The sequence below is a fragment of the Felis catus genome, chromosome F2 (assembly GCF_018350175.1).
Source record: "Felis catus isolate Fca126 chromosome F2, F.catus_Fca126_mat1.0, whole genome shotgun sequence".
NCBI lineage: Eukaryota > Metazoa > Chordata > Mammalia > Carnivora > Felidae > Felis > Felis catus.
The window spans coordinates 62423335-62444909 of record NC_058385.1 but is presented as its reverse complement, the minus strand read 5'-3'; the positions used below and the strand labels follow the sequence as shown (position 1 = coordinate 62444909).

The 21575-nt window shown below is 38.6% G+C and overlaps 1 protein-coding gene across 8 annotated transcripts in view; it reads left to right on the top strand.

Moving 5' to 3' along the window:
- SAMD12 (sterile alpha motif domain containing 12) overlaps positions 1–21575 on the top strand; it is a 388238-nt gene that overhangs the window by 145259 nt on the left and 221404 nt on the right. The window lies entirely within an intron of this gene.

Here is a 21575-nt window from a genome sequence, read left to right as displayed (position 1 = left end):
ATACATAATAACCACATGATTCTGTTAATAGATGCATAAAAAATATTTGACAAAATGTAGCACCATACTTGATAAAAATCCTCAGAAAGTAGAGATAGATGGAATATAACTCAACATCATAAAGGTCATATACAAAAGATCCACAGCTAATATCATCCTCAGTGGGGAAAAACTGAGAGCCTTTCCCCTATAGTCAGGAACAAGACAAGGATGTCCACTCTCATCATTACAGTTTAACATAGCACTGGAAGTCTTAGCCTCAGCAGACAACAAAAACAAAAGTCACCCAAATCAACAAGGAGGAAGTCAAACTTCCACTGTTTGCAGATGACATGATGTTCTATGTAGAAAACCCAAAAGACTCCACCAAAAAATTGCTAGAACTAATACATGAATTCAGCAAATTTGCAGGATATGAAATCAATGTGCAGAAATCTGTTACATTTCTATATGCCAATAATGAAACAGCAGAAAAAAATCAAGGAATCAATCCCATTGGCAATTGCATTAAAAACAATAAGATACCTAGGAATAAACCTAACTAAAGAAGTAAAAGATCTATACTCTGAAAATAGAAGACTGGGGTGCCTGGGTGGTGCAGTCGGTTAAGCGTCCGACTTCAGCCAGGTCACGATCTCACGGTCCGTGAGTTCGAGCCCCGCGTCGGGCTCTGGGCTAATGGCTCAGAGCCTGGAGCCTGTTTCGGATTCTGTGTCTCCCTCTCTCTGCCCCTCCCCCGTTCATGCTCTGTCTCTCTCTGTCCCAAAAATAAATAAACGTTGAAAAAAATTTAAAAAAAAATAGAAGACTTATGAAAGAGATTGAAGAGGACACAAAGAAATGGGAAACTATACCATGCCCATGGATTGGAAGAACAGTGTTAAAATGTCTATACTACCTGAAGCAATCTACACATTTAATGCAGTCCCTATCAAAATAGGGACTATTTTTCACAGAACTAGAACACACAATTGTAAAATTTTCACGGAACCACAAAAGACACCAAAAAGCCAAAGAAATCCTGAAAAAGAAAAACAGAACAGGAGGCATCACGATTCCAGATTTCAAGCTATATTACAAAGCTGTAGTCATCAAGACAGTATGGTAGTGGCACAAAAACAGACACATAGATCAATGGAACAGAATAGAGAAGCCAGAAATGGGCCCACAACTATATGGTCAACTCCTCTTTGACAAAGCAGGCAAGAATATCCAGTGGAAAACAACAAATGGGGTTGGGAAAACTGGACAGTGACATACAGAATGAAACTGGACCACTTTCTTATACACAAAAATAAGTTCAAAATGGTTGAAAGACCTAAATGTGAGACAGGAAACCATTAAAATCCTCGAGGAGAACATGGGCTAAACCTCTTTGGCCTTGCCCAGAACAACTTCTTACTAGACTCATTGCCGAAGACAAGGGAAGCAAAAGCAAACATGAACTATTGGGACTTCACCAAGACAAAAAGCTTCTGTAAAGCAAAGGAAGCAGTCAACAAAACAGGCAGCCCACAGAATGGGAGAAGATATTTGCAAATAATATATCAGATAAAAGATTAGTATCCAAAATCTATAAAGAATTTATCAAACTCAACACCCAAGAAACAACTCAGTTAAGAAATGGGCAGAAGATGGGGCGCCTGGGTGGCTCAGTCGGTTGAGCATCCGACTTCGCTCAGGTCACGATCTCACGGTCCATGAGTTCGAACCCCGCGTCGGGCTCTGTGCTGACAGCTCAGAGCCTGGAGCCTGCTTCAGATTCTGTGTCTCCCTCTCTCTCTGGCCCTCCCCCGTTCGTGCTCTGTCTCTCTCTGTCTCAAAAATAAATAAATGTTAAAAAAATAAAATAAAATAAAAAATGGGCAGAAGACATGAGTAGACACTTTTCCAAAGAAGACATCTAGATGGCTAACAGATACATGAAAAGATCACTCATCATCACATGAATGAATACAAATAAAAGCCATGATGAGATAACTACCTCACACCTATCAGAAGGTTAAAATTAACAACACAAGAAAGAACAAGTGTTGGCAAGGATGTGGAGAAAGGGGGAACCCTCTTGAACTGTTAGTGGGAATGCAAACTAATGTAGCCTCTCTGGAGAATGGTATGGAGGTTCCTCAAGAAACTAAAAATAGAGCTACCCTATGACCCAGCGATTGCACTATTAGGTATTTATCCAAAGGATACAAAAATACAGATTCAAAGGGGTACATGCACCACCCCACTGTTTATAGCAGCATTATCAACAATTGTCAAATTGTGGGAAGAGCCCAAATGTTCATCGACTGATGAATGGATAAAGAAGATATGGTGTGTATGTGTACACTACACACACACTACACACACACATACATACAATGGAATATTACTCGGCCATCAACAAGAATAAAATCTTGCTATTTGCAGTGATGTGCATGAAGCTAGAATGTATTATGCTAAACAGAACAAACCAATCAGAGAAGGAGAAATACCATATAATTTCGTGTGGAATTTAAGAAACAAAATAAGTGAATATATGGGAAAGGGGGGTGAGAAGAGAGGGAAAGGAACCACAAGAGACCCTTAATGACAGAGAGCAAACTATGGGTTGATGGAGGGAGGTGGATGGAGAGATGGGTTAGATGAATGATGGATATCAAGGAGGGCACTTGTGAAGAGCATTGGGTATTGTATGTAAGTGACAAATCACTGAATTCTAGTCTTATAACTAATATTGCACTGTATGTTAACTAAAATTTAAACTAAAAAAGAAGGGAAAAAAATTTAAAGTATACTTATATTTAAAAAAAAACAGAGAAGAAATGGAAGACAAATAGAAACACAGAACAAGGGCAACAAATAGAAAACAGTAACAAATATGGTATACATTAATCCTGCTATGTCAATAAGCACTTTGCATGTCAGGGGTCTAAATGCATCACAATTAAAAGACAGATTTTCAGAGTGGATCAGTAAATGAGACCATACTATATGTTGTTTACAAGAAACCCACATTATTTATAAAGATACATAGATTTAAAGTAAATGAATAGAGAAAGATAAATCATGCTGACACTAATCAAAAGAAAGCAGGAATAGATATGTTAATTTCAAAGCAGTTTTCAAAGCAAACAGAATTAGGGTAAAAGAGGAGCATTATATAACAGGAAGGGAATCAGTTTTCCAGGAAAACATAGTAATCCTTAATGTGTAGGCATCTAGCAACAGTATCAGAACATGTAAGGAAGAACTGATAGAACTGCAAGGAGAAATAGATTGAATCCACTGTTATAGTTGGAGATTTCAAGACTTGTGTATAGAAATGGACAGATTCAGCAGGCAGTAAATCAGTAAGGATAGAGTTGAACTCAACAATACCACTGATCAACTGTATATAATGAACATCTATAGATACTTCATTCAAGAACAGCAGAATACACACTCTTCTCAAGCTCCATAGAACATTTGCCAAAAGAGACCACATTCCGGGCCATAAAACACACCTTAAGAAAATTAGAACAGAAATCATACGGTGATTTCTTAGACCATCATAGAATTAAACTAACAGAATTAAATTTAAATGTAACCAGAATTAATATCTGGAAAATCACAAAATATTTGGACAGTAAATGACACTTTTAAACAACACATGGGTCAAAAAATAAATCTTAAATGTTTTGAACTAAATGAGCGTGAAAATAGCAAAATGTATCAAAATTTATAGTATGAAAATAGTTCAAGGAAAAATGGTAATATTAAATGTGCATAAATTAGAAAATAAGAGTCTAAAAGCAATCATCTAAACTTCCACCTTTGGAACCTGGGAAAAGAAGAGAAAATTAAATCCAAAGTAAAAAGAAATAGTAAAAATTAGTGAGCAATCAACTAAATTGAAAACAGGAATCAATAGATAAAATCGATGAAATCAAACACTGGTTCATTTAAAAGATCAATAAAATTGATAAGCCACTAACCAGGCTAAGAAAAAAAAAACACAGATTACTAATATCAGAAATGAAAGCAGAGACATCATTACCAGTCCCCTGGACATGAATAAGACAATAAAGGACTATGAATAATTCTCTGCCCATAAATTTGATGGCATAGATGAAATGGACTAACTCCTCAAAAGACACAATCTACTAAAACTCAAAACTCATACAATAAGAAACAGGCAAGCTGAATGGGCTTATATGTGTCTACTTAAAAATTAAATAATAGTAACCTTCTAAAACAAAGCACTAGTCCTAGATGGTTTCACTGTGAATTCTATCAAACATTTAAGAAAGAAATTATACCAGTTGTCTACATACTCTTGTAGAGGATGAATTCTGAGAGAACACTTCCTAACTCATTGTATGAGGCAGGCATTACCCTAATAACAATACTGATGAAGACATTACAAAAGAAACCTACAGGAGTGCCTGGGCAGTTCAGTCAGTTAAGCTTCTGACTCTTGCTTTCAGCTCACAGTGTCAACTTTATGAGATTGAGCCCTGCATCGGGCTCCACACTGTTAGCACGGAGCCTGCTTTGGATTCTCTCTCTCCTTCTCTCTCTGCCCCTTGCCTGCTTGCATGCATGTACTCTGTCTCTCTCTCTCAAAATAAACGTTAAAAAAAAACAAAACTGCAGACCAGTATCACTCACAAACGTAGATGCAAAAATCCTCAACAAACTATTATTAAATCGAATTTAACAATGTAAAAAATAGTTACATACCATGATCAAATTGGATTTATCTCATGTGTGCAAGGCTTGTTCAATATTTGAAAACCAATTACTGTAATCCCCAACAATAAGCTAAAGAAGAAAAGTTTCATGATCATATCAATAGATGTAGAAAAAGCATTTGACAAAATTCAATTCCCATTTATGATAAAACTTCTCACCAAACTTTCAAAACAGGGAACTTTCTCAACTTGATCAAGAATATCTACAAAAGCATCTACATTTAATATACTTAAAAGTGAGAAACTCAAAGCTTTCCCACTAAGATGAGGAACAAGACAAGTCTCTCTTGCCACTGTCTTTCAACATCATACTGGAAGTCCTAACTAATGAAGTAAGAAAAGGAAGTAAAAGGGATGCAGATTAAAAAGAAGAAATACTGTTTTTATTGACAGATATCATGAGTGAAAATGATGTAGAAGTTCAAAATAATTGAGCCCCCAAAATTTTCTGGGGCTAGTAATGCATTATAACAAGGTTGCAGGATACAAGGTTAATATACGAAAGTCAATTTCTTATATACCAACAATAAACAAGTGGAGTATGAAATTAAAAACACTATATACTATTTATATTAGCACCCCCAAAATGATATGCTTAGGTTAAATCTAACAAAATAAGTACAAGATCTATATGAGGAAAACTATAAAACTCTGATCAAGAAATCAAAGAAGACTAAGCAGAGATATTCCATGTTCTTGGGTAGGAAGACTTGATATCGTCAAGATGTTCTTTCTAACTTTGATATGTAGATTCAGTACAATGTCAATCAAAATCCCAGCAGGTTATTTGGTGGATATTGGCAAACATTTTATAGTTTAGAGAGAGAGGCAAAAGACCCAGAATAGCCAATGCAGTATTGAAGAACAATAAAGTTGGAAGACTGACCCTACCCTAATCCAAGATTTACTATAAAGTTTTAGTAATCAAAACAGAGTGGTATTGGTGAATGAATAGACAAAAGATCAGTGAAACAGAATGGTGAGCCCAGAAATAGAATTACATGAATATAATTAACTGATCACTGACAAAGAAGTAAGGGCAATACAATGGAGACAAGGTAGTCTATTCAACAAATTGTGGAACATCTGGGCATCCACATGCAAAAAAAAAAAAAAAAAAAAAAAAAACTAAAACTTTATATTCTTTGCAAAAATTAACTCAAAATGGATCACAAACCTAAATGTAAAATTCAAAATCATAAAATTCCTAGAAGTTAACAAGAGACAAGCCAGATGATCTTGGATTTGCCTATGACTTTTTAGATAGGACACACTAAAGACATGATCCATGTGAGCAGTAATTGTTAAATTAGAGTTCATTAAAATTAAAACTTTCTGCTGTGTGAAATACACCATCAATAGAATGAGACAAGTCACCACCTGGGAAAAAACATTTGCAAAACACATATCAAATGAAGAGCCATTATTCATAATATACAGGGAACTGTTATAACTCAACAATAGGAAAACAGCCCTATCAAAAATTAGACCAAAGACATGGACAGACACCCCAGTAAATGACATACACAGATGGCAAATAAGCATATGAGAGGATGTTCCACATTATGCCATCAGGAAAATAAAAATTGAAACAACAAGATACCACTATATAGCCATTAAAATGGCCAAAAAATTGGACACTGATAATACCAAATGTTGGTGAGAATGTGGAGCAACAGGAAATCTCATTTGTTGATCATGGAATGCAAAGTGGTACAGCTATTGTGGAAGACAGTTGGACAGTTTCTTAGAAAAATAAAAATACTTTTACCATATAATCTAACAATCACCAGTGTTAGTATATTCCCAAAGGAGTTGAAAACTTCTGTCCACACAAAAACTTGCACATGGATGTTTCTATTGCCAAAACTTGAAAACAACCAATATGTCCTTTAGAAGGTAAATGGGTTTTTAAAAACTGTGGTACCATAAAAATTCTAGAAGAGAACACAGGCACTAATTTCTCTAATATCTGCCATAGCAATGTTTTCTAGATATGTTTCCTAAGGCAAGGAAAACAAAATCAAAAATAAGTTATTGGGACTGCATCAAAATAAAAAGCTTTTGCACGGCAATGGAAACCATCAACAAAACAAAAAAGCAATCTAGTGAATGGGAAGATATTTGGAAATGATATATACATTTGGGGGTTGGTATACCACAACTCAGCATCAGAAAAAACAAACCAACACAACAACAAAAACACTAAACAGTCCAGTTAAAAAATGTTCAGAGGACCTGAAGAAACATTTTTTCAGTTACCTATTGATGGCCCACAGACGTGTGAAAAGATGCTTAACATCACTCATCATCAGGGCAGTGCAAATCAAAACCACAATGAGAGATCACCTTATACCTGTTAGAATGGCTAAAATCAAAAAGACAGAAATAACAAGTTTTGGGGAGGGTATGGAGGAAAAGGAACCATTGTGCACTGTTGATGGGAATGTAAATTGGTATAGCCACTATGGAAAACATTATGGAGGTTCCTCAAAAAATTAAAAATAGAAATACCATATGATTCAGTAATTCTGCTATTGGATATTTGTCCAAAGAAAATGAAATGTTTATTGCAGCATTATTTACAATAGCCAAAATATGGAATCAACCTAAGTGTCCATCAGTAGGTGAATGGATAAGGAAGACGTGGTATACATACAAAATGGGATAGTGCACAGCCATCATAAAGAATGATATTATTCCACTTGAGAGAACATGAATAGACCCAGAGGGTAGTATTCTGGGTGGAGTAAGTCAACCTGAAAAAGACAAATTCCATATGATTTCACTGATAAGTGGAATCTAAAAAACAGAAATAAACCAAAAAACCAAATTAGACCTATAAATACAGAGACCAAACTGATGTTTGCTAAAAGAAGGGGGGGATGGGAAAATGGACAAAGGGGAAAGGGAGATACAGGCTTCCAGTTATGGAATGAATAAGTCACAGGAATAAAAGTCTCAGCATAAGGAATATAGTCAATGATAGCATAATAGCAATGTATTGGGACAAATGGTAGCTACATTTGTGAGCACAGCATAATGTACCAACTTGTCCAATCACTATGTTGAACACCTGAAACTAACACTGTGTCAACTCTACTCAAATAAAAAAAAAATAAAGTAAAATTAAAAAGTAATAATCTGCGGTACATGTAGGCAATGGAATATGGATTCAGCGCTAAAAAGAAATGAGCTATGAAGCCAGGAAAAGACACGGAGGAAACCTAAATGCATATCACTAAGTGGAAGAAGCCAATCTGAAAAAGCTGCATACTGTGTAATTCTGTGTGGCCTTCTGGAATAGGCAAAATTATGCAGACAGTAAAAATATCAGTGGTTCTCAGGGGTTAGAGAGGAAGGATGGATGAATTTCCTGAGCACAGAGGATTTTTATGGCAGCGAAATTACTCTTTATGACACTATAATAGTGGATACATATCATATGCATTTGTCCAGATTGTTAGAATGTGCAATATTGAGTGTGAGCCCTAACATAAACTATGAACTTTGGGTAATAATGATGTGTCAGTGTAGGTTCATCACTTATTCCCCACCAGAGAGGTACATTTGTTGTATCGATAATGAGGGAGACAGTGTTTGGGGCAGAAGTACGTGGAAAAGCTCTGTACCTCCCACTGAATGTTGCTGTGATTCTAAAGTATTTTTTTTTTAAGCTAGGAAAGATTTTTTAAAGCTATGAAAAACATAAGGTGAAAAATGCTTCTGTCATTTTCTAGAATTGATGTATCCTATCATCAAGAAATCAGTCCAGACGATAGAGATTTACTGTATTTGCTTTATAGTTCATTCGTTAAAGAATAGTTATTTTGTATGTAGATGCTAGTTATAGGGAATATTGTAGTAATAAGTAAATGTAAAACTATCAGATAATAATAAGGCTATAAGGAGTTAAAAACATCACGGGGAACCATTACTATCTTATGCTAAGGAAAGACAGCCCTGAAGAAATGACATTTAAACTGAGATGTGAATGACAAGCCAAAGCTAGTCATGAGGACATGTGAGAGAAGAGCTAGCTTTCATTCATTCAAGCTAAAGTAGGATAGGATCCATGTCTTAGTCTTGGAACATTAAAACCAAGGCAAAGAAGAGTCAGAGACGTATGAAGAAAGGGCCTTACAGACTGGAGGATGGAATTTGGATTTTATTCTAAGTGGAAAAAGACTGTAAAGGACCAATGAGACCTACATATTTAAAATTTTACTCTGAAGCTACGGATAGTAGATTATAGGTGGCAAGTGTGGAAGTTGGGGATTTGGGCAGGAGAGTTTTGCTGGAGTCTCGGTGAGAAATCATTGCCTTTTGAACTGGGTTGGAAGTGGTGATCGGTGTTGGGATCCTGGACACGTTTTCCTTGCAGACAACAGTCCTATATGGGTTATATGGACGGATGTATTTGTGTGTTAGGAATAGGGCGAGGGAAAACTAAGGATGAAAAGATTATTGGGCTTTTGGTCAGTATCTACCAAGATGTGGAAACACTTATAGTAGAACAGAATTGAGGGAAATCAGAATTCTGTTTTGGAACGTGTTATGTTTGAAAGTCCTACTGGATGTCTGAGTGAGCTATCGGGTAAGCAGCTTGCATAAATGAGTCAAATTACAGAGATCTATTGAGGGAGAGGTATGAATTTGAACATCATTGACTTATTGACAGGATCTAAAGACAAAGGGACTTGAAGTTACCACAGGAGAGAATATAGAGAGTAGAAGGGGTACCAGGGCTAAACCCCAAAGCACACTATTTAGGGTTTGATCAGAAGGGAAGAACCTGGCAACAAAAAGGTAGCTAATGAGGAAGAAAGAAAACCATTCGAGTGAGATGCGTGGAATCGAGAAGAAAGTACTTCACGAACAAAGTGAGTCTCCTTGTGTCAGATGTTACTAAGCGGCCACGTGAAGGGAAGGGTGACATGGGAAGAAGTGTTGTCAGAACTAGCAGCTCTGGTGCTTCAGCGGCCGTGGCAGGAGGATGCTTGGTGAAGAGCAGGAAAGGAATCCAACTAGAGTGACAGTGCTGAAACAGATGACCTCCGGCAATTCTTTCAAGATGTTCTTGAAGAGAACAGAGAAATGGAATGAGACAGAAGTGGGGACAGGGAGGTTAGGGTTTTCAAACTAGTGGCAAAAAACTGGAAACAACATAAATGTCTACTAGTAGAGGAATGAGCAAGACATTAGCTTTTCAGTGGAATACAAGTATGTGCATGAATATGGAAATATGTTCTTTTGTATGGATAAAATATATCATGGTAACAACTTAAAAAATAAATGTGGAGATTGCACATACAAGATGACAGCACAGGTGTCTATTTCCTCATCCACTGAACACCATTTGAAAGTAGTAAAGAAATATAAGATGGTAGTAACAATGAGAACGGAAGAGAAGACACCAGTAGATTTGAAGATAAAATCTCAAAGAGGCTCTAGACTTGGGGACAGGAGTGAGAAACAGGATATAACATGGGGATCGGGGCACGTGGGTGGCTCAGTGAGTTAAGCGTTTGACTTCAGCTTGGGTCAGTTTGTGAGTTCGAGACCCGCATCAGGCTCCCCACTGACAATGTGGCGCCTGCTGGGGATTCTTTGTCTCTCCCTCTCTTTCTACCCCTCCCCTGCATGCATGTGCACTTTCTCTCTCTCTAACTAAATAAACTTAAAAAAATTTTTTTTAATAAAATGGGGATCAAGTAAAAAATGTCAATCAGTCTTTGCCTTGCCTTCTGCTTGTAGGAACAGATCCCACTGGCCAGATGATTGTGTGTTGGGGGCGGGGGGGGGGGGGAGTCTGTTTCTAAAAAGTTTTAAGTGTCTAGTTTGAATTGGAGCATATTTGTATATCCGCTCTCCAGAGTGATGTCCTCTTCGTTGTGGCATTTGGGAAGCATTCTGAGTAACAGGCCACTCGGGCAACAAGCCCAGTTCAGATGCACAAGAAATCCAAGTCTGGTCTCTATTGCCTAGTTTTGTTTTTTTTTTAATTGATAAATCTGTAAACCAGATATTTAACTTACAGATAAAATCAAATATGCACATTGAGAACATTTGAGAAATACCAACCCTCCTTTTAAAAAAGTGTTAATTAGTATCCTCAAAGAAATTCAAAACAATATTGCATCCACTGGAAAAAAAAATCCCCAGATGCTTTGAAAAAGGAACACATCAGAGAACAAGACATTTCCTGGAAATTAAAACACAATTTTGGAATTTTACAATTTAGTAGATGATTTGGCAGATGAAATTGAGAACGTGTCCGACCATGTGGAAGAGGGGTAGGCAAGCTTTTTGCATAAAGAACCAGGTAGTAAATATTTTAAGTTCTGCGAGCAGTTATTTGGTCTCAGTCACAACCCTTCACTCTGGCTTTGCAGCATAAAAGCAAATGAGCAAGGCTGTGTTCCAGTAAAACTTTATGAACACTGAAGTTTGAGTGGCATATGATTTTTACACATTACAAAGTATTATTCTTTTGATCTTTTTCAGCCATTTAAAATATAAAAAACATTATAATTAGCCTATGGACCGTATAAAAATATGCAGTGGGCCGGATTTGGTCCTGGGGGCCATAGTTTACTGACCTCTAATATAAAAAAAGTATGAATGACATGAGGGGAAAGCAAACTAAATGGTGGCATAAATTGAAGCAATTGATGGAATGTAAGAAAAAGTCTATTTGATTTTTGTCTTAGGAAACTTCTTTGAGATTCTGAACCGATATGACATTGGACAGCTGAGGATGTTATACAAGAAAAAATAATGAAAGCTAGAATAATTGGCCCAGCATCTGAACAGTATTTTTACACAGTCACAATATAGTAAATGCTACTTATTGATTTTTTAACTTTGAATCAATCCATATGACATAGCAGATCTGATAGAGATAGAAAATATGTGCTGCTATCCTTGACAATATAAAAATAATAGTGCAAATGACAGAAGGTGGAACATGGAAGGAGATGATTGGTTACAAAAGAGGAATGAAAACAAAGAGGAGTCCTTATTTGGAAAAATCATACAGATTTAAGTATATTAAGGGTCAAAAAATAACCAATTAAGAACTAAAATTAATCATCCTGATTAAGAAAGCTAGCATATATGTGCCAAATCCTGATCATTCTCTTAAGAGTATCCAAAGATAATTAATTCTCTAAGTCTGACCAATTAAGGAGACTGAGGAGAGAAACCTTCATGTGCAGCTAGGGTTGGAAAGAAGGGACAGGTTTGAGTTTGATCATAATGTGCATGCTGCTTTGAACAAATAATCGTTTCCAGTGAGAAAAATGGGACAAGAGACTGGTGTTTTTCACTCTAGATCCTTTTGTTTCAATTTTTTTTTTAAACTCTGCGCATGCTTTCTTTGATAGCAAGAAGATTAGGGATAGACAGGATGATTATAGAAGCATAAAAGTTATTTAAATTGTTAAATAAGGATATAGAATTTTTTTGTTACAAGGGTCGTGTGGCCATAAAGACATGTGCAGGGACATGGATTCTAGGAAGACAGTTTATAAATATGTAATTGTGTTAAGGAGATCATCCTAGGTTAAGATTTCCTTTAATTGCATAAAAGTATCTGAAAAGTAAATGTAAATGTATAAAGAAATTTTCTTCTGTTGTCTTATAATTTATCCCCCTTCCATTTTATCCTCTTCTTTATTAAGCGTATGTAGTAAAATTTTCCAAGTTCTATCAATTGTAGATTGTCAGACTATTTTGCAAGTTCACCAGTTTCTCTGAACCAGAGTTTGGCCCTGTATTAGCTTGGGCTGCTGTAATAAAGTACCATAAACTAGGGGGCTTAAATAACAGAAATGTATTTTGTCAGTTTTGGAGGCTGGAATTTCAAGATCAAGGTCCCAATATGGTCAAATTCTGTTGAATGCTCTCTTCCTGGCTTACAGATAGGTGCCTTCTTCCCATGTGCTCACAAGATGGAGGGAGAGCCTTCTTGTGTCTCTCCTTATATAAGGATGCCAGTCTTATGGAGTCAAGACCCCACTTGGTGACCTCATTTAACCTTAATTACTTTCATAAGGACCCAAACTCCAAATACAGTCACATCAGGGGGTTAGGGCTTCAACATACGTATTTTGGAGGTTACTAACTTTCAGTACATAACAACCCCCATTGAACTGTTATTTGGCCGAATTGAACATAGGGACAAATTGTTTTGCCACCAAGAAGTCACATGGAACTGGAGAGTAGCTGCCCTTTATGTAGGCTTAACTTTTAAAACCCAAGCGCACTAATTGGAAGCTTTGCACAGACTGACTTCTACCCTAACAGAGTCTAGAGTTTTTAGGCTCTCCAAACCCCAGTGTCCCTGCCCTGTTAAATACAACTGGAACTGTATTTTCTTAGTGCCTTTGTTTTCTGAGTGTCAACAGTATGGTAGCCCCAACTTCCCAAGAACCATCAGCCCTCTCTTTTCTGTAAAATGATCCAAAGCACTACTCAGCCTTTTGATTTTTATTTTACCTTTACAACAGCTTTGTAAGATGGTTCACGTTTTGCTGGCGATGTAATTGAGAGACTGTGATTAGTCCTGCCTTCTTGTATAGAGCAGACAATGTGCTGCTGCCCATAATGAAGAGAGTGGAAAGAACCCTGGGGGACTGATGACTGGTGTGGATCCCAGCTCTACCCTAGGCATACCCAGGTTAGGACAAAGGCAAGATTGCTTTTGACAGATTGATCTTAATTGATTCAATTAAGGAAGCAAACTAGCACTAGGAACTTCAATAAGGTGGCTCATGTCTTTTTTTCCCCCTATGACCAGGAAGCCAGAGTGACCTCATGAGCCTCATTTTTTCTCGCATGTTCATCAAACTAGAGTGATGTCATGGAATAAGCATAGGCTTTGGAATTATTGCAGATGTGGACTGAATGCAGCTCTGAAGTTCACCAGCAGTGTGACCTTCCATGAGTTACTTCAATGTCCTATGCCTGTTCTTCTGTCAGATGAAAGCAATAACTACTTTATAGGTTGTTGGGATGATTAAAGATGGTTTATCTAAACTGCTTAGAACAATTCTTCCTATATGCTGTTATAAAATTGAATCTAATGTTCTGTCTGGAATGACATAATAAGCTCTTCTATCATGTTACCAAGCCTGAAATGGTCAGACTTGGCCAGGCATGTTCTTACAATGATTTCACAGGAGTAAGAAAGCATGCACAAGCCCCAAAGACCTCTCGAGAACTCCCCTCAGACCTGGCCCATCATCACCTGTGCCTTGAACTTTTGATCAAAGCAGGTCACACTGCTCCCCTTCCATCCCCACCCCCACCCCCAGAGTCAAGACTTGGAGAAACATGCCACCTTGTGCCTAATGGACCTCCAGCTGTATTCAGAGAGTCGTTTTGTACTTAGGACATTTTGGTATCAATCCACCACATTGTTACTCCAAAGGAATTGTCCTAGAAATATGAACTCATGAACATTTTCTGGTCCTTAAATTCCTTTTTGTTTTAGCATGCTTTCACTCATCCAACATCCGCACGGGGTTTTGCTCTATCAGGCACATGCTCAGAGCATATTTGTGCCTTTGTACCTTGCAGCACAGCACCTCCCATAGGGTGTGCGCATTTGGGCAGGTGAGCAATGGGCTTTCCTCTGTACTGAGATAGAGCAGACACCAAGTACAGTGTGATCCTCTCCCTCCACGTTTCTCTTACCAAGCACAACATTCTGGGCTTAGAGGAAGAACAGGCCTTGATAAACAGCCATCCAGGATGCCACAGACATCTCCTTTCCTATTGACTGCCTGTGCATGCCTGTTTACCCCTCCGTGAGGTTTTAATGTTAGAAACTCTTATGCCCAGCAGCATGCATTTGGAAATCAGATCTTCACCAGCATGACATACAGGCATCCACCTCACAGCTTGTGAGCAGTAGAGCGTATGCGTCTCGATGGTGTGCCTTTATATATAGTTCCATCAGGTGCCTGGGGAGTCCAGACAGTATCTTTGGCATGGCATTGGGACATGTTGTGCATGACTGTTCCTGGAGACAGGGAAGAGCTGGTTCTGAGCGTCAGGGAAACCACTGGCATGACCTATCATGGGAAAACACGAAGTGATGCTTGTTGGCTGCAGCAAAGTGGATTTGAGTAAGGCGACCATCCCTTTGACTCTCCTAATTTGGTATCTTTGCCTCTCCAGGTTTCTTCTTTTTTCCTACATTTTCTCATTTCTTGTTCCTAAGCATGCCATTTTTACTGGTGCCTTTTAATACTTTTCCTTTCCTTCAGCTATCTTCCTTTGAGTTCACTAACCTTACCACCACCTCCCAATGCCTGCAACTCGACTCGGGTCAGCTGGACTCCAGGGATCACCTCTGTCTGCTGTACTGCATGGCTGCTTCCCCAGCGAGGCTTGCGAATTCCAGCAGGGCAGCATATCACTGACATGCGAGAGATTAGAAGATACACTTTCCTGAACACATAGTATGTGACAGGCACCTTTAAAGTGCTTTGAGTAAACTATTTCTTATCTCCACAAATGACAATCTACGTTTTATTTTCAGTGTACTGAGGGACATGTTTAGAAAGGTTCAGTGACCTGCCCAAGGTCACCGTGCTAGTGAATGCCACAACTAACCTTCAGTCTAGGTCTGCATGATTCCAAATGCCAACCTTGCTTCGTTACATCACTCTCTGTGTCAATCGGAAAAGAAAAATCGAGAATCAGAAATGTGAGCTGTCTTGCTAAGAATTATACTGCTAGAATGTCTCTGCATATTTGGCTCAGTGTAAGAGAAATCTAATTGGAGAAAAGGCTGTTGTAGTTCTAACCTGGGAATGTCAAGAGCACAGCTGGGACTTGAATCATCTTTCTGACACTCAAGGATATAGGAGCTGTGATATATGATGACGGACCAGACAGTTCTTCATTCGTTCAACAAATAATTATTGAGTGCCTGCTGTGTGCCAGGTACTGTTCTAAAGTTTGGGACTCTTCATGAAATAAAAAAGATCCCTGCCTTTGTGGAGATGGCAGGCGGGTGGGAAGAGACAGATGAGGATGATAACAGACGAAATAAGTGAGCTACATAGTACCATAGATGATGCTTGCTCTTGATAAGGAAACACTGGAGCAACGTAATAAGTATCAGAAGTGCCAGAGAGAAGAGGGTTGCATTTTTAAATAGGAAGATCGGGGTAAGACTTACTGAGGAGGTAGAACTTGAGCAAAGGTTTGAAAGAAGGGAGGGAATTAGCACTGTCACTGTCGGGGCTCTGGAGCCTCTCAAGCAACATACGAACTGAGGAGAGTTGGCACTTATAAGCAGCAGCATTAAGGTGAGGGTAGTGGGAGCAGGATATAAAGGTAGTAAAGGAGTCCATCAGAGATACTGGGTTGCCAGATGGCTTGAGGCTTTGCAAGCCATTTCAAAGATTTAAAACAAGGGAAAAACAGAATGATCTGTTAGGTGCATCTCACCTAGATGAAGTAGGCTAGGTGTGGTATGATTGTGTTTTTGACCAAAATTGTAGCAGTCAGTGTGGGTGATGAAAGGAGATTGGGGTCTGGATGTAGTTAAAGGTAGACCTCTTAGGTTTTGCCAATAGATTCAGTGTAGAATACAAGAGAAAGGAGTGTATGGTGATTTTAAGATTTGGAGCTATGGCAACATGAAGTATAAAGCTTCTCCTAGAGGAGGTGAGAAGTGTAGTTTTGAGAAGGACAGGAGGTCAGTTTTGGACATGATGAATTTGAAATGTTTACTAGATCTGCAGATGAAACTGTGAGGTCATGGATGGTATATATAATTTCTTAGTTTGGGGAGAGAAGACTGGGCTGAAAATATAATTTGGGATTCATCAACAAATACCATGGTTAAAAAAAAAATAATAAAGCAAGATACCCAGTGGAGGGTACCAGTATGATGTGTGAAATGGAAATCAGTGCATTGGGTGGTAAGGAGACTTGTCTTGCATTACTGAGAAGGCAGGACTCACCATCAGTGAGAGCACAGAAGCCTGACTTTGACTTCAACACACACAAAAAAATTTTTTGAAGACTTTATTTTTAAGTAATCTCGACACCCAACACGGGGCTCAAACTCACGACCCTGAGATCAAGAGTCACACACCTCACCAACTGAGCCAGGCACCCCAATACAAAAATAACATTTTAACCTATTAGAGCCTATTAGCAGTGGAATAACCCTTTTCACAGGTGCTTTTGCTGATGCTGCAAATTTTCAGGGAGAATCTTGAACCTAGATCATTGTTTTTCCAAATTTTGTATAGCTCTAAAAAAAGAGAATGGTAATTATTTTCCATTAGGGGATTAACATTGGTCTTTATCCAAGAAGTTAACACACATGTGTATCTTGATATATTTATCATAGCCCTGGTTTACTCACCACCGTTTTAGATGTGTTAAAGTGGATTGGATTCTTGCCTTAGGTTTAAACTTGAACCTACTGGCTATGTAGAGTCCTCCAAAATTTCAGTTCCTGTGAGGCTGTGGTTCTGAGGATTTAGGAATGAAAAAAGCCATCACTAAAATTCAATATGGGCAAATTAAGGGGAAAATTATATCAGGTCAATTTTTTTTTTATTTTAATGACACTACTATAATGATGTCTTAGAACAATGGCTCTCAAACTTTTAGTCGTAGGATCCTATTATAATCTTAAAAGTTTTTGAGCACCTCAAAGGGCTTGTGTCTACAGGGATGGTGCAAATATGGGAGAACAACCAATACACTGGTTAATAAGGATTCCCGATGATGCACTGAAACCTGCAAAATAAAGTTGAAGTTCTTAAGAATCTACTTTCAGGAAAGGAGAACCCCTACTTTGACAGAAGTTAATTTGAAGAAGACCCAAAACTGTAGATTTCCACTAAGTTCAGTGTAAGCCAATGATCTGACTTTGCAAAAGAAAGGACGGAAGGTAGGTAAGTTTGGGTTTCAATACTGTGTTTCTTTTTGTAGTCAGTGCTTTTGAGATACTGCCTTTTGAAGGAAATATTAACAAGCTACCATGCCCTGTGGAGGAGACTGGAAATCAAAAGGTCTAAAGCAGATACCATGTGAAGAACAGATGGGGAAACTAATAATGCCACTCTGTTTACTTGGAAAAATTCCTAAAGTTGCTCACCCATTACTGCTACTGAGGGATGCTACACTGGTTAGAAGAGACAAACACCGGAAACGAGGAAGCACAGAATGGTTGAGGTGGTGTTAAAGCAATGGTTAAAGACAGAAAAATGTGAAATAACATGACATATATTTACCTTGCATTTATCTAAGAGATTTTACTGTAAACTTTCCAGCAGTGAGATGCCTTCTCATTGAGAAGCATGAAATTTAAGAGGTTCGTTCATCACGTTTTCGTTTAAACCTAAGAAAGTGACCAAGTGGAGTTCAGAAGCTACACTGTGAACAGGATAGGATAGAAGAGATAACCGTTACGACTTTCTAACCAGCTCCTTGCGTGAAAGAGTTAAGGCGATGGAAGAGGGCATTATTAGTACTTGAAAATCAATTCATTCAGAGCCAAGGATTCTGTGAACTAGCCCATGGATCCATTTTGGGGGTGAATGAGCTTCAGGAGCTGTTAAAGGAGACGCAAATGGCTTGTTGTATATGTTTGTCCTTCCCCTCCTCCACCTTGTCATTCCTTTTTCCAGTCCTGAGTAAGATTACACAGTGGTTAAACCAATGAAAGAGGAGACCAGCATCTAAAGGAAAATCACTGCAGGCTGGTTAAGAGAAGAGGCAATGTTGAGAGCTTGCAAACACCTGTTTATAATGAGATGCTGCAGATGTGTTTGCCACTTGCTGATATTTGGGCACAACAGTCACTCCGACCTGCCAGTACATATCAGCAATCTACGTGTTGCCTACTTTTTCCCCTGTCGGCCCGCTCGGCCTTGTGTAAGCTTTCCTAGTCGAGTGTATACAACCATTGGGAGCTTTAGGTTGTAGTGTTCTCTTATAAATCAAAACCTAGTAAATTAAAGAGATTTTATATTACAAAACAAGTGAGTTGAGAGATAATCAAATGACAAAATTTAACTTGAAAAGCATTTTGTAATATGTTCTTTCACTATCAAGCTTCTTCTTTAAAGCATTTAATTATTTTATAACTTAGAAAAGCTTCCAGTTTACCTTAAAGAACTTAAAACTGAAGAGTTTTCTCCATTTTAGCACAAACCAGAACTACAGACTGAAATTGTTGAATAAAGGTGAGGAATCATTTGCCAAAAGTAATTTGCAAACAGATTTTCCCTCAGGGATGTGTCTTTCGCATCAAGTGAGGCCTCCTGGTAAAATAGACCCTAAAAGTGTCTGAAGTGCACTTTCAGCATCTCTACAGAAAGGTCAGGACCAATTCGGAGAGGAAATGCCTGGAATTCTGTTTGGTATCACAATGCTTGCAGTTAAGATAACAAACTGCCTCTGGCTCCTTTCAGGGCAACAAAACAAACTAAAATCATCACCAGGGCTGTAAATCCTGGAGAATGGTATGGTAGACCTGAGCCCAGAGAAAGGGAACTAGGGCAAATGTTTTTTTTAATGCTTGCCTTTCGGCAGGATAGGTGTTTCGGGTTTTTTTTTTTAATTACTATTTCTAATGAATATGAAATACTATTGATTTGTTTTGTGAACTGTTTTGGATTTGGCTCCCACCGGGGGTGGGGAGAGGGAAACAACATATCAGAAAATTTGGGGCTGGAGTTGCATGTAAGCTGTGAGTATAGCAGAGCAAAGGAGGGCGGTTGAAACATCACTATGGAGCTATTAGGTTTGACGACTCTGTACCTCCCAGTGGGACGATGCGGTAAGAAGATTGACATGGGTTTGACATATGCTCATTGTTGTTCCAGATGACACATGGAAGTGTAAGCTCTTTAAAAGAGTTAGGTTATGGCATTCACTTCCAAAATTTGGTTGCTACTGGGGATGGGGTAATCGTGATGGGAGAAGTGACTGAAGTTCACCCGGGTGCTGTGCAAAGAGCAGTTCAGGCAGAAAAAATGAAGTCGGCTCTGAGAATCCATAAGCAGCTGGATACTGAGGGAAGTGGAGTCTTTATAGCTCTTAACCAACTAATGTGTGGCAAATTAATAATTCCATAATAAAGCCAAGGCTAAGAATTGGCTAATAAATGGGGCCAGTGCTTTTATCACTATCTGATTAAGAGACAAGCAATTGCCCAACGATAGGAATCTTTATCCCTCCCCATTTTATTTATGCCAGTTGACATGGAGGCAGATCCACGTAGGTTCCTGCAGTCTTAAAAATCTTTGCCTAAAGCATTGAGTGTATTGCCGTCCAAGCAAGTGATACCAAATTACTGCTTAGTAAGAGTATATTCTGAAGGAAAAGCAAGGCACCTCCTTGCATGTTAGCCTCAGAACACCCGAATTTATGACAAAGGGGTAATTTGTAACAAAAGCATACTTGGGGGCTGATGGGGATGCATCCTGAGTTCACTTGGCATGTATGGGTTAATCTCGACCTGAAGCCCAGTTGAGGGGGCTTTACTTTGTGCCAAGGGGCCTCTGTTTCCTAAGAAATGAGCAAGTTAAAGGTGCTCTTCCAGGAAATTTAGTATATTGATATGTAAGCAACTTCACCCTCTTGTCTTTCCCTTCCTAATTTACAGCTGTCCTATAATTGGTTTATAGGAGTTTTCAAAAGATGTGATTAACTTTACCTGCAGTAAACTTGTAAAGAGTTTCAGGGTAATGATGTGTCAGTTATGAACTCATTCAGTTAATCTGCAGAAAAAATTTTAGAGCAGGAAGGAACCAGATTCAGACTTGTAAAACATGATGGTAGTGCATTTCTAGCTAAAAGAGCCAAAATTCTAGTTTCCTCATCATGGAAAGGAAAAGAGGGAATGACGAGCAAATAAGAAACCAAACAACAAAACATTAACTCATTTGCACCAACCCCCCCAGAGGCCCTCCTCGCTCATCAAAATTAGAACAATTGATACGGGTGCATACGGAGCTTAGAGGGACCATGGTGGGCAGCCTGTGACTCAGGGATATGGGGTGTGGAAGGAAGAGGCTGACACATTTGACTAGGAGCCACGTGGGAGCAAGACACAGTCGGTGGAAAGCAGCAAAACGCTATGCTTGAAATTCACTGCTGGGTTCATTTCATTAATCCATTCACTTATTCATCATGGCTGCATAGCATCTCTTAAATGCAGGGCATTCTGAGAGCACAGTTGTAACACATCCTCACCAGCATATAACTTAGTATTGTAATTGTTACTAGCATTATAGAACATGGTACCTTAACTTCGTGATGACAGACAATGGTTTATGATGCTCATGGATTACGCGAGTCAGGAATTCACTCGGGGCACAGCAGGGATGGCTTGTCTCTGCATCCTGGTGTCTGGGAGCCTCAGCTGGAAGATTCAAAGACTGATGGCTGGAATCATCTGCAACTTGTTGACTCATTGTCTGATGGTTGGTTGGTGCTGGCTGTCAGCTGAAACATCAGTTTGGGGATTGGCCAAAATTTCTACACATCATCTCTTCACGTGGTCTGAGCTTCCCCACAGCATGTGGCTGGGTTCCAAAGCTGAATGCCAAAGAGGATGAGCCAGGCAGAAGTTGTATCTTTTTGGTGACCTTGCCTTAGAAGTCAATCAATTCCACTGTGCTCCACTGGCCAGAACCACTACAGACCTTGCCAAAATTCAAGGAAAAAGAACATCAACCCCAAATATCAGTGTAGGAATATCAAGTACAATGAATAAAGAACAGATATATGTGTACGGATGTGTATATATGTACATGTATAAAGTCATCCTTGAGAAATATAATCTACCACAATAAGAGTGAAAGA